Source organism: Ranitomeya variabilis, chromosome 2 (genome assembly GCF_051348905.1).
Source record: "Ranitomeya variabilis isolate aRanVar5 chromosome 2, aRanVar5.hap1, whole genome shotgun sequence".
NCBI lineage: Eukaryota > Metazoa > Chordata > Amphibia > Anura > Dendrobatidae > Ranitomeya > Ranitomeya variabilis.
Window position 1 is genome coordinate 468,394,988 of NC_135233.1, and position 12,784 is coordinate 468,407,771.

The following is a 12,784-nucleotide window of genomic DNA, read 5'->3' on the forward strand; positions in this document are numbered from 1 at the left end:
GCCATATTATCACAATTAAAACGGACCCTTTTGTTCCGGAAATCATTGCTCCATAAATGCACCGCCACCAAAATTGGGAAAATCTCCAGCAAAGTAATGTTCTTCACAAATCCGTTTGCAAACCATTCTTCCGGCCATCTGGCAGCACACCATCGGCCTCTAAAAAAGGCCCCGAAACCAATACCACCCGATGCGTCGGTAAAAAGATCCAAGTCAGCATTCCCCACTACATCCTCCATTAACAAAGAACACCCATTGTAACAAGCCAGAAAACGGTCCCAAACCTCCAAATCGGCCTTGTGTTCCGCCGATAAACAAACAAAATGATGAGGGGCGCTAACCCCAGCTGTCGCACTAGCCAACCTGCGTGAAAAAACTCTCCCCATTGGGATAATCCTACACGCAAAATTTAGTTTCCCAAGGAACGACTGCACCTCACGCAATGGCAATTTCTTCAAGAGTCTGGCCTGGGCCACCTCGCTCCTCAAACCAAGCACCTTGTCAACAGGCAACCTAAACTCCCATTTCACTGAATCGATAACAATGCCTAGGAAGGATAAACTCGTACACAGACCCTCAGTTTTTCCCGGCGCTGGTGGAACTCCGAACCACTCAGCTATCCAAACAACCGTCCTCAAAAGGACCTCACAACATTGAGACTGATCCGGCCCTATGCACAGGAAGTCATCCAAATAATGAATCACAGAATACAAACCGGACACATCCCGTATTGCCCATTCCAAAGGAGCTAAAGGCCTCAAAATAAGCGCACGACAATGAGCAGCCCATCGGCAAGCATCTGTCAACATAAAACCCGCCGCCCCAATAGCAGCCTAACAACCTCACGCTATCAGGATGAACTGGCAACAAACGGAAAGCGGACTCAATGTCGGTCTTAGCTAACAATACCCCCCTGCCACAACTCCACACACACCTAGCAGCCTCAAATGACGTATAAACAACGGAACTGTCATGCTCGCGCCCAGACTGGTTGGCGCGGGCGTGCGGGGGAGTGGCCCCACTGGACCACAGACCAAACCTCCCTGGAAGGGGCGTAACTAAGTAGCTTCCTAGGTGTTCGCTGGAGCCTCTGATGGTGAGGTCAGACTTGTGCAATAGGAAGCTACCAGGTACCACTCCAGGGTGGAGTCTGGTTGTGGCTGCTGATCCCACCGGGGAACGGAACATAGACAAGCAAGCGGGCACGGCTGGCACATAGGCAGGCAGACGGGTACAACAGGAACACTGTCAGACAGGCGGGCACGGCTGGCTCTCTGGCAGGACTGGTAGACAAGACTGGTACACTGGAAGAACCGGTAGGGACCGGTCTGCAGGCAGGTATGTAGAACGGGTAAGAACCTGTTCAGACACGAGGACCTAGGAATAAGTAGATAAAGACCGCAAGAGCGGATGCAGAGAGAAAGCACAGGAGCTAGAGCCAAGAACAGAAATGCAGGAGGCGGAGCCAAGAGCAGGAGGCGGAGCCAAGTGCAAAACCGCAGGAGGCGGAGCCAAGAGCTGGAGGCGGAGCCAAGTGCAAAACCGCAGGAGGCGGAGCCAAGAGCTGGAGGCGGAGCCAAGTGCAGACAGGCAGGAGGCGGAGCCAAGAGCTGGAGGCAGAGCCAAGTGCAGGAGAAGTAGAACCGCAAGGAGCGGAGCCAGGTAGAACCGCAAGGAGCAGAGCCAGGTAGAACCGCAAGGAGCGGAGCCAGGTAGAACCGCAAGGAGCGGAGCCAGGTAGAACCGCAAGGAGCGGAGCCAGGTAGAACCGCAAGGAGCGGAGCCAGGTAGAACCGCAAGGAGCGGAGCCAGGTAGAACCGCAAGGAGCGGAGCCAGGTAGAACCGCAAGGAGCGGAGCCAGGTAGAACCGCAAGGAGCGGAGCCAGGTAGAACCGCAAGGAGCGGAGCCAGGTAGAACCGCAAGGAGCGGAGAGGAGCTGCGGGAGAGGTCTCTGCAGCAAAGCTGAGCAGAGCCACAAGGAATGTGGAGAGAAGCTGCAGCAAGGGATAACTGCAACAGCAGAAGATAAGCTGAGAAGAAAGGAGCAGAAACGCAGAAGTGAGGAGCAGAGGTAAAGTCACAAAGGTCCAGAGCAGGCAGAGCTGCAAGAGTGCGGAGTGAAAGCAGACTGAGAATACAAGGAAAGACAACAGGGAAGGAAGCCAAAGACTAGGAGACCGAGGTAAGACTAAGTGCAGACAAGGCAATGGAACAAGACACAAGGACAAAGACACTGGGACCAGGATATTCTGCCTCCTGGTGGGCGGACAACAAGACCAAGGAAATAACACAGAGAATCCTCCAGAGAGGGAGTAACTCAGAGCAAGGCCAGGCAAACTCAGAAGCAAGACACTAACTGAGCTAACACATTGCACAGGCCCAGAACACTGGGTGGAGCTGAACTAAATACTGGAGGCCTCTTGACAATTGGTCAGGAACAGATTGGACAGATGCACCTGATTCCTATAAGAACCAGAGAGTTCAGGCGCCGCCCCTCTATACACAGAGCCATGAAGCATGCAGAGAGCAGAGACACAGAACATGGAGCTGGCAAGAAACAGAAACCACATCATGACCTGGAGCAGTGGGTAAGATAGTGTGAGAGATGTGAGGCCATGCCGTGATGCCAGCAGAGTTGTTACAGTACCCCCCCCCTTTACGGCCCCTCTTCTTCAAGCCCGCCAGAATAACTTGTAGAAGAAGGATGGGAGCACACATAGTCCAGGCCAACATGACATCTTCAGGGTAGAAGGCGGCAGGAGAGCCACCAGGAATCTCAGAAAACAAAGTCTCTTTGTGCTCTGCAGGGTTAGCTTCATCAGAAATCTTGGATAGCAAAGTCTCATTGTATCCAATGGGGTTAGCTTTCTCAATGGACTGGACCATTTCCTCAGGGAAGACAAGAAGCAGGGACTTGGAAGCTACCGACTTGTTATCTTCACCAGCCGGCCACATGGAAGCCGAAGGAATACTCACAGGATACACCTTCTGCCCAATATCCAGAGGCAAACTTTCAGGTAGCAGAGATGTTCTAGAGTACTGAACACAGGAAAAGTCATTAGAGATGAGTGTGGAGAGCATCAGCTCCACCGGGTCAGAGAAAAATTGAGGTGAACAAACTTCTGTTTTGAAGTCTTCACCAGCCGGCCACAAGGACGCTGAAGGTATAAACATAGGAACCATCTTCTGCCCGTTATCCAGAAGAAATCGTCCAAGCGGCGGGGATGTTCCTAGGAACGGATTACAGGTATAGTCGTTGGAGATGTGTGGAGAGATAGTCACCGCCTCCCCATGTTCGGTGACATTAGCACACCTTGACTTGACGACTAAGTGTTTACTGGTATAGTCGCTGGAGTTGTGTGGAGACATCGTCACCGTTTCCCCATCTTCGGTGACGTCAGCACACCTTGACTCGACGACTAAGTGTTTACTGGTATAGTCGCTGGAGATGTGTGGAGACATCGTCACCGTTTCCCCATCTTCGGTGACAGCAGCACACCTTGACTCGTCGACTAGCAGACCAGCTGAAGAAGATGACACTGCTGAGTGTCTTTGACGCATGGGAACCAGACAGTTCTCAAGACTGGGTAAGTTCAAACGAAGCACTTTACTGGAACCCTTGACCAGAGCGGGTGGTAGAGTCCTTGGCTCAGAATGACCCATGGGCATAACAGACAGCATGTTGAAGACAAACTTCTTCGTGTATAAGGCTCCAACTTGGAGCTGTAGTTGTCCTTGTAGGACTAGACTGTTCTTTAGCAGGGTTCGGCCATTATCAGGCAACGCCCACACCGGGTTCTGGAGCTGTAGAACGGAGACCATACACCGACTCCGTATGACAGGCGGCTTAGAAACACCAAAGCTCCCAGAAGGCAGAGAAACAGTCATAGACTTTAGCGGCAGGGAGTTATTCTCACCAAGGGCAGTCTCTCCTACTGACCCGAGGTTTTTGAGCTTTAGATCCCCTGGACAGAGGCCATCCAGGTGTTCCTCACAACAGCAGCGACATTGTATGCCCTTCTTATGGCTGATTTCAGGCTGCTGCTTTGCCAGCCCACTCTCATCAACCTTCTTAGGCTTCATACGGGTAGCTGCATTAACGGGTAGAGGAACTGGAGGGTCACAGACGGTCATGGCTTGATGTGGGGGTTTCTTCACGGGTTTCGCTCGTCTGGAGCGCCTCCCGGATCTAGATGGGGAAGACTTCACAGGAGTGGCAGGACGAGGCTTGTCAAAGACTCTACGGAAGGCCACCAGGAAGGCCCCTAGGTTCATGACGATAGGATCCCCTGCTTCCCAGAGGGGAGTTATCCAAATTAGAGCATCTTCGGCCAGGTAGGACATGATGTAACCCACCTTGACCCAGTCAGAGGGAAAACATGCTGCATTCTGCAGGATGTAGCGTAAGCACTGTTTCAGGAACCCCTGACATTCTTCAGGATTCCCATAGAACCTAGGTGGGTCAGCTGGGTAGTGCTCCTCCTCGTAGGCCTGAAGTTGCTTGAACAGAGCATTAGAGACAATAATTGGGTCAGAGGTCTCTTCAATCTGAACCACCCTTGGTGGAACAAATTTATCAGGTTGCTCATACGGGCAGGAAAAAAGTTCATCATGCTCTGCGAGCGGTAGGACATGGGATACAGCGGAGCCATGGCCTGTGCAAACTGTCATGCTCGCGCCCAGACTGGTTGGCGCGGGCGTGCGGGGGAGTGGCCCCACTGGACCACAGACCAAACCTCCCTGGAAGGGGCGTAACTAAGTAGCTTCCTAGGTGTTCGCTGGAGCCTCTGATGGTGAGGTCAGACTTGTGCAATAGGAAGCTACCAGGTACCACTCCAGGGTGGAGTCTGGTTGTGGCTGCTGATCCCACCGGGGAACGGAACATAGACAAGCAAGCGGGCACGGCTGGCACATAGGCAGGCAGACGGGTACAACAGGAACACTGTCAGACAGGCGGGCACGGCTGGCTCTCTGGCAGGACTGGTAGACAAGACTGGTACACTGGAAGAACCGGTAGGGACCGGTCTGCAGGCAGGTATGTAGAACGGGTAAGAACCTGTTCAGACACGAGGACCTAGGAATAAGTAGATAAAGACCGCAAGAGCGGATGCAGAGAGAAAGCACAGGAGCTAGAGCCAAGAACAGAAATGCAGGAGGCGGAGCCAAGAGCAGGAGGCGGAGCCAAGTGCAAAACCGCAGGAGGCGGAGCCAAGAGCTGGAGGCGGAGCCAAGTGCAAAACTGCAGGAGGCGGAGCCAAGAGCTGGAGGCAGAGCCAAGTGCAGACAGGCAGGAGGCGGAGCCAAGAGCTGGAGGCAGAGCCAAGTGCAGGAGAAGTAGAACTGCAAGGAGCGGAGCCAGGTAGAACCGCAAGGAGCAGAGCCAGGTAGAACCGCAAGGAGCGGAGCCAGGTAGAACCGCAAGGAGCGGAGCCAGGTAGAACCGCAAGGAGCGGAGCCAGGTAGAACCGCAAGGAGCGGAGCCAGGTAGAACCGCAAGGAGCGGAGCCAGGTAGAACCGCAAGGAGCGGAGCCAGGTAGAACCGCAAGGAGCGGAGCCAGGTAGAACCGCAAGGAGCGGAGAGGAGCTGCGGGAGAGGTCTCTGCAGCAAAGCTGAGCAGAGCCACAAGGAATGTGGAGAGAAGCTGCAGCAAGGGATAACTGCAACAGCAGAAGATAAGCTGAGAAGAAAGGAGCAGAAACGCAGAAGTGAGGAGCAGAGGTAAAGTCACAAAGGTCCAGAGCAGGCAGAGCTGCAAGAGTGCGGAGTGAAAGCAGACTGAGAATACAAGGAAAGACAACAGGGAAGGAAGCCAAAGACTAGGAGACCGAGGTAAGACTAAGTGCAGACAAGGCAATGGAACAAGACACAAGGACAAAGACACTGGGACCAGGATATTCTGCCTCCTGGTGGGCGGACAACAAGACCAAGGAAATAACACAGAGAATCCTCCAGAGAGGGAGTAACTCAGAGCAAGGCCAGGCAAACTCAGAAGCAAGACACTAACTGAGCTAACACATTGCACAGGCCCAGAACACTGGGTGGAGCTGAACTAAATACTGGAGGCCTCTTGACAATTGGTCAGGAACAGATTGGACAGATGCACCTGATTCCAATAAGAACCAGAGAGTTCAGGCGCCGCCCCTCTATACACAGAGCCATGAAGCATGCAGAGAGCAGAGACACAGAACATGGAGCTGGCAAGAAACAGAAACCACATCATGACCTGGAGCAGTGGGTAAGATAGTGTGAGAGATGTGAGGCCATGCCGTGATGCCAGCAGAGTTGTTACAGGAACAAAGCTATGGGTCGATCCCATCATTCCCCCACCTCCCTTTCAGATAAGATAAGTGCTGAATAAGCCTAAACTTGTTAGACTCCTTTTTGGGAACCACACCCAAAGGCAACATGACCAGGTCTTCCAAAGGAGGAATGGGAAACGGTCCAGACATCCTACCTAAAGCAACTTCTTTACTCAATTTCTCTGACACAACTGGTGCATGCAACTCGGCCGATCTGATTTTTCAAACTCTGGGGTATAACAAAAGCAGGAGCGGGAATCCAAAAACCATCACAAAACCCCGCCCGCAACAACTCCGCCCTTTTCCTATCAGGGAACCTATCTAGATAGGGGACCATCGCGTCCAGTCTCACTGGGATCACCCCCTTTGGAATTACTATCTGGCTTCCCTTTTTTCTTAAAGCATCTGGCCGCTCCATGGGATGACCCATTGCAGTGCGAGCACAAGTGCTTGAACTTACAAGTGGCTCCGAACTTACACTGGCCCTCGTTGAATTGCCAGCACATGCCGTGTTTTGACCTCCAGGCTGCACAGACTGACCCCCGGCACCTGAAGAACAGCATTGTGAAGCGGCCTGGCCGGAAGTTCCGGCCCCACTTTGAAAGGAATGGCCAAATTTCGTTGGCGCCATAACTCGCAGCCACAACCCTATGTCCTTCTGATCCCACCGAATCGCAGGACTAACCGCCTTCCTTTGTCTAAACTGTTCGTCATAGCACAACCACGCTTGGCCCCATAAGCCCTAAGCGCCTCCCCTATGGAATCCATGTAGCAAAATAAAGCAGAACAATTCTCAGGAGCCTTTTCACCAATGACGCTTGCCAGAATCGCAAACGCCTGGAGCCAATTCACAAAAGTCTGAGGAATGAGGTGCCATCTCCGTTTTTCCTCATCCTCCTTCTTACTATGCTCCTTCTTGCTCTTATCTAAATTAAATTTCTCCAATGGCAAAAGCGAAAAAATCTCCACGTACTCGTCCTTCCAAATCTTTTCGCGCACTTCCTTCTTCAAATGAGCCCCTAACGGACCCTCAAAACAAACATACACCTCACCCCGCGCCTTATCATTCATACGGATCCCACCCTCCTTTTCCTTCTCGGTCTGTACGGATACAGATACCGGCTTGGCCGACCTGTCCCGCACCACCGTACCGCTACTCGACAACTCCTGACCCATATTGGAAGGTCCTACCCAAGCCGACAAAGGGGACGGCCCAGGCCTAATGCCACCCAACCGCGATAACAGCTCACGAACGTTTAACAAAAGCTCCCCCACCCTGACACCACCCGCATCAGACCGCACCCCAACCCCATCACTCTGACCTACGGACCCCACAACCCGACTACCAACAACAGACGGAGATGTTGAAAACGCCGGTGACAAACAAGACATAGACTCATGCGTACCAGGCTGCGGGGGAGCTGTGATCCCCCCAGCCGCAGATGACGTGGTTGTCCAGCCGTCTCCAGATGCCGATGCCATCCTGGGACCCTCCTGAAGATGAGGTCCGCCTCCTGAAGAAGGTCTCGCCATCCCAATGACAGCAGAGTGCGCTGCCATGGAGCCGTCCGCCACTAATGCAGCCCAGTGTGGGGGAGCCCCAATACCGTGCCCACTGACTATGCCGCCGCAATCCGATCCCACCGTGGTATACAGTCCCGTCCCGGTTGAAGGTGGAGTGTGGGGTCCGGGTTCCAAGGCCAGGTCCAGCCTCGCCGCCACAACTGGAGCACTGCCTGCCGCCGCATCAGAGCTCCCCCGCGTCTCCTGGTGACAGGTGTAGCAACATCCCACCGTGCATTGATGATTCTGGCGCGCGCAGTCCCCACCCCCCGGAGCGAAAGAGGAGAAGGCCTAACCGCCGCTGCAGGCCCCAGCGCAGCTGGCAGATTCCTCCCGGACCGCAGCCTGCTCGGGCGCTTATGAGCAGGCACACGATCTGAAGGGTCCCTTGAGGGGCTCCTGCGCCGTCACTGAGAAGTCTGAGGAAGGTCGGGGGACAGCTGTTCCGGAGGCCTAACGCGCCGGGAGGGCCGCTCACCGGAACCGCTCGCCATGGAACCCCCACTGCCGTCGCTCAGGATGGAAGAAACCTGGGTCTTTAACCAGCTGGAAGGCTTGTTCACTGCTGCTGCCCGGAGCCAGGACAAAATCTGTTCCACAGAGCTCATGGTGAGTAGCGTTGGCTTCCTGCTCGCTGTCTCCTGAGTGGGAAAGTGACAGGCTCCACCCCCTCACCACCACTATAGCTCCCTTCTCCAAATAGAAAACCCTCCCCCTTATTGAATTAACCCCCGCCTCACCTATTCCTGGCTCCAAACCCCCTGTCATGATGGCTTCCACGTATGCCGCCCGTGGGGGGGGGGGGTTGGGCGGCTCGCTCCAGCCTGCGCTTGAACACTTGGTGGTGACATAACACCATAAATATATTACAAAAAAATTTCAGCATCAGGGTGTTCCATAAATGTCATTAATGTGCAACATTCCGCTGGGAACTGTGGTATTTCTGAGATTAGAAGATCAGATTAGCTGAGCACAGGTCCTCTTTAAATCTACATGACCCTTCATGAGTTGAAAAGTTTATTGTGGCATGGAAAGGTTTTAGATCTCCCAGTGGTCTATTGGCTGTTCTGGTTATTGGAACCACACCCTTCCATTATGAACACCTGTGTCTGGCTTCCCTCCATTTATACAAAAAAAAGTTGCAATCTATTGTGCCAAAGCATGTTGAATATGAAATGCATGAAATATGAATAGCAAAATGGCTTTTTGAACATTAGGAAAAATATTTATGAGACATTTTGCACAGAATTTGACCAAATAACCAAATAGTGTGAGCCCATCAACCATCGTCATGGTGGCCTCATTAATGTGATGGGTCCCTGACCTCCCTGTCCAAATGTGAACACTTACCGAAGGCTAATGTCTGTATGCATGGGTGAATGTGGACACCTCTCAGTAAAGCCTACATATATGGGTTGGTCAGAACCAAGTGTGATTAGATGTAATTAAAAACCACATGGTGAAGGGAGGAGTGATCAGTCAGTAAGCTAACATAAAAATGACAGAAAAAGGACTGGAATATCCAAACTAGTGTGAATAGGTGCATACCAGGAGAAGCTACCTGCTATTCATATTTCAAGTATTTCATATTCGACATGCTTTGGCACGATAGAGTGCAACCTTTTTTTGCATATTGTATATGGAGGTAGCTGCTCCTGGTATGCACCTATTCACACTAGTTTAGATGTGCCAGTCGTTTTTCTGTCATGGCTTCCCTCCATGACAGCAATAGAATCTTCATTCTGTTCCTTGCTTTTTGGAGAAAGTGTTCTGGAGAGTCACTGTTGTTATCTTGAGATTGCTGCTTTCAGTTTGTTGTGAATACCTCTACCTTCCCCTTCTGGCGTTCTTATGTGTTGCTTTTCTGCTTCTTTACTGTGCACCCATTTTCCCTTTGTATTTTATCCTGTGTGTGTGTCATTTGATTGTGCCTTGGTTTCCCCCTGTCTGTCCAGCCGGTGTTTCCATTTTACTCCTGCCCCTTTGCCTCCTGGGGGAGGATGGGATTTGCGTAGCATATCAAAGGAGCACGAGAGGTACGAGACCTGGGCGTCCCCACCTTCTGGGGAACCCTGGGTTAATGATAGACAAGGACCTCCCTAGATTAAAGGACAAGGGACAACATAGCGCCCCTCCTCCCCGACTTTCCTACTGTCACAGCGTGACAATGCAAATCCAAAATTTTATTATAACAAAAAATATTCCAAAAGGAGAAAGAAAACCACCACAACAAAAAAATATGCTAAGGCCTCTTTCACATTTCCGTTGGTACGGGCCTGTCGCAATGCGTCGAGCCGACGTACCGACGGAGGTTGTGAATTCTTTGCACGAAGTGGGCAGCGGATGCAGTTTTTCGACGCCTCCGCTGCCTATTCTTCAGTCCGGGGAGGAGGGGGCGGAGTTTCAGCCATGCATGCGCGGTCGAAAATGGCGGATGTGACGCACAAAAAAAGTTACATTGAACGACGGTCCGCCAAAACAAGACGGATCCTTCGCACGACGGACGTGACGTGTGCCCATCCGTCGCGATCCGTTGCTAATACTAGTTTATGGGCAAAAAACGCATCCTGGGAGCACATTTGCAGGATCCGTTTTTGCTCTAAACGACGGATTGCGGCGGATTGCAAACGACGGAAGTGTGAAAGAGGCTTAAGATTCAAGGCAAATGTGTTTTGGACACATGCACTATTTATTGGGCAATGATTTGTGTTTACCTTTAATTTGAATACATCAGTATTTGTAAGCCAGAATCAGGAGTGAAAAAATCAGAGGAAAAAAAGAATAGAAACACGTCCACTTCTGTATTTATAACCCACTCCTGGTATTGGCTTACAAATACTGATATAAAATACTGACCAAATACTGCTAGTGTGAACGTGGCCTAAGACAATGTTTTTTTCTAATTTTTTGCATTTCAGTTCCAATCTATTATGAGTAGTACAACAAATGAAAATCAAATGAGAAGAGCAATGCATTGCAGCAGTTTGCTGCACTATTTGTTATAGGTTGGGTCTGAAAGGGATAGAGTTGCGTGGCGCGTATTGCTCCTAAATATTTTTTCTCTTGTCTGCTATATTAATTATGATGGGTCGTTATTTCATGCCATAGGCACACAGCCTTTATGTGAGTTTTCATTATATGGCGTTCTCCATCAGATAGCTCAACTTATTGTAAATGCAGATATTCACCTTCTAATTTCTTTTAGCTAAACTTGCAAATGTGAAAAAAATCTTCCTACAGAATAAAGAGACTGTCAGATGGAAATAAGAGGAAAGAAGCAATGAAGAAAAAGTAGCACAGAAAGATAATCTAATAAACTATCATTGTGACCATTGCATTAAAATATACACTACTTACTAGACCGCTGGTTCTTCCTAACACTACAAGTAACACAACACACAGGACTCTTTTATACTCCAGTTGATTCACTTTCACTTTCAATTCCTGTAATTGTCGTCAGCAGGAAAATACATTGTTAATCTCGAGCAAACATTGTTAGGCCGGTTTCACACGTCAGTGGCTCCGGTACGTGAGGTGACAGTTTCCTCACGTACCAGAGACACTGACACACGTAGACCCATAAAAATCAATGCATCTGTGCAGATGTCATTGATTTTTTGCGGACCGTGTCTCCGTGTGCCAAACACGGAGACATGTCAGTGTTCGTGGGAGCGCACGGATTACACGGACCCAATAGAGTCAATGGGTCCGTGTAAAACACGGCCCTCACACGGACGTTCTCCGTCTGGGGTCCGTGTGCGTGCAGGAGACAGCGCTACAGTAAGCGCTGTCCCCCCCATATGGTGCTGAAGCCGCCATTCATATGTTCCCTGCAGCAGCGTTTGCTGCAGAGAAAATATGAATAATAGTGTTTAAAATAAAGATCTATGTGTCCGCCGCCCCCCCACCCCCTGTGCGCCCCCCCCCCGCTGTCCTGAAAATACTCACCCGGTCCCTCGTTGGCTGTCACTCCTTCCTCTCTGCCCCGCGCCTCCTACTGTATGCGGTCACGTGGGGCCGCTCATTTACAATCATGAATAGTCGGCTCCGCCCCTATGGGAGGTGGAGCCACATATTCATGACTGTAAATGATCGGCCCCACGTGACCGCATACACTAGAAGCCGCGGCCAGACCAGGAAGCAGCGAGGGAGGCGGGTAAGTATTTTCTGAACAGCGGGGGGGCGCACAGGGGGTGGGGGGCCTGCGGACACATAGATCTTTATTTTAAACACTATTATTCATATTTTCTCCGCAGCAAACGCTGCTGCAGGGAACATATGAATCGCGGCTTCAGCGCGATGCAGGGTACCACACGCGTGGGTACCACACGCTCCGTGTGGTACCCACTCGCCATACGGGCGGCACACGTGTGCCGCACGTATGGCCTACGTGAGTTCCCAGGCACACGGACACGGATAACTCCGGTACCGATTTATTCCGGTACCGGAATTATCTGGACGTGTGGGACAGCCCTTAGGAATTTTCCAATGTAACGTGGCGCAGGAAGTTGGCTTGGGCGATGCACTCGTCTCTAACGCCCCAGCACATTACATAGAGGCGGGGGTCCCGGCTGGGTGCACAGACCTTAGCTGTAGTGTCGATACGCCCTTGCAGACAGCATTTTGACAATGTAATAAGCAGGAAAGGATCAGATGTTACATACTTCAGTGTGGAAGACCATAGTTCATAAATAAGCATATTTTTACTGAAGAATAACTTGGTGTGAGCTATAGACAGCAGATAGTAGGTATTTATCTTCAAGGACGTTATTTTAACAAGGAGCGACATCATCACACACATTTCTTCCTTTCCTGTAATCACTCTATCTTTCTTGGTTACTTCCTCTACTCTTTGCACAGCCTAGAACACTACTTCAGAATCTTCCCTCATTCTGAATAACATCACTCCAGTCCAGTA

The 12,784-nt window shown here is 51.1% G+C and overlaps 1 protein-coding gene across 1 annotated transcript in view; it reads right to left on the minus strand.

Annotated features, from left to right (window-relative positions):
* The window catches only part of LOC143806773 (phospholipase A and acyltransferase 3-like), a 113,638-nt gene extending 102,352 nt beyond the window's left edge, over positions 1 to 11,286 (minus strand). The window contains exon 1 of the mRNA XM_077287671.1: positions 11,224 to 11,286. The gene's annotated coding sequence lies outside the window, so the exon portion shown is untranslated. The remainder of the gene's footprint in view (positions 1 to 11,223) is intronic.
* Positions 11,287 to 12,784: the final 1,498 nt, after the last annotated feature.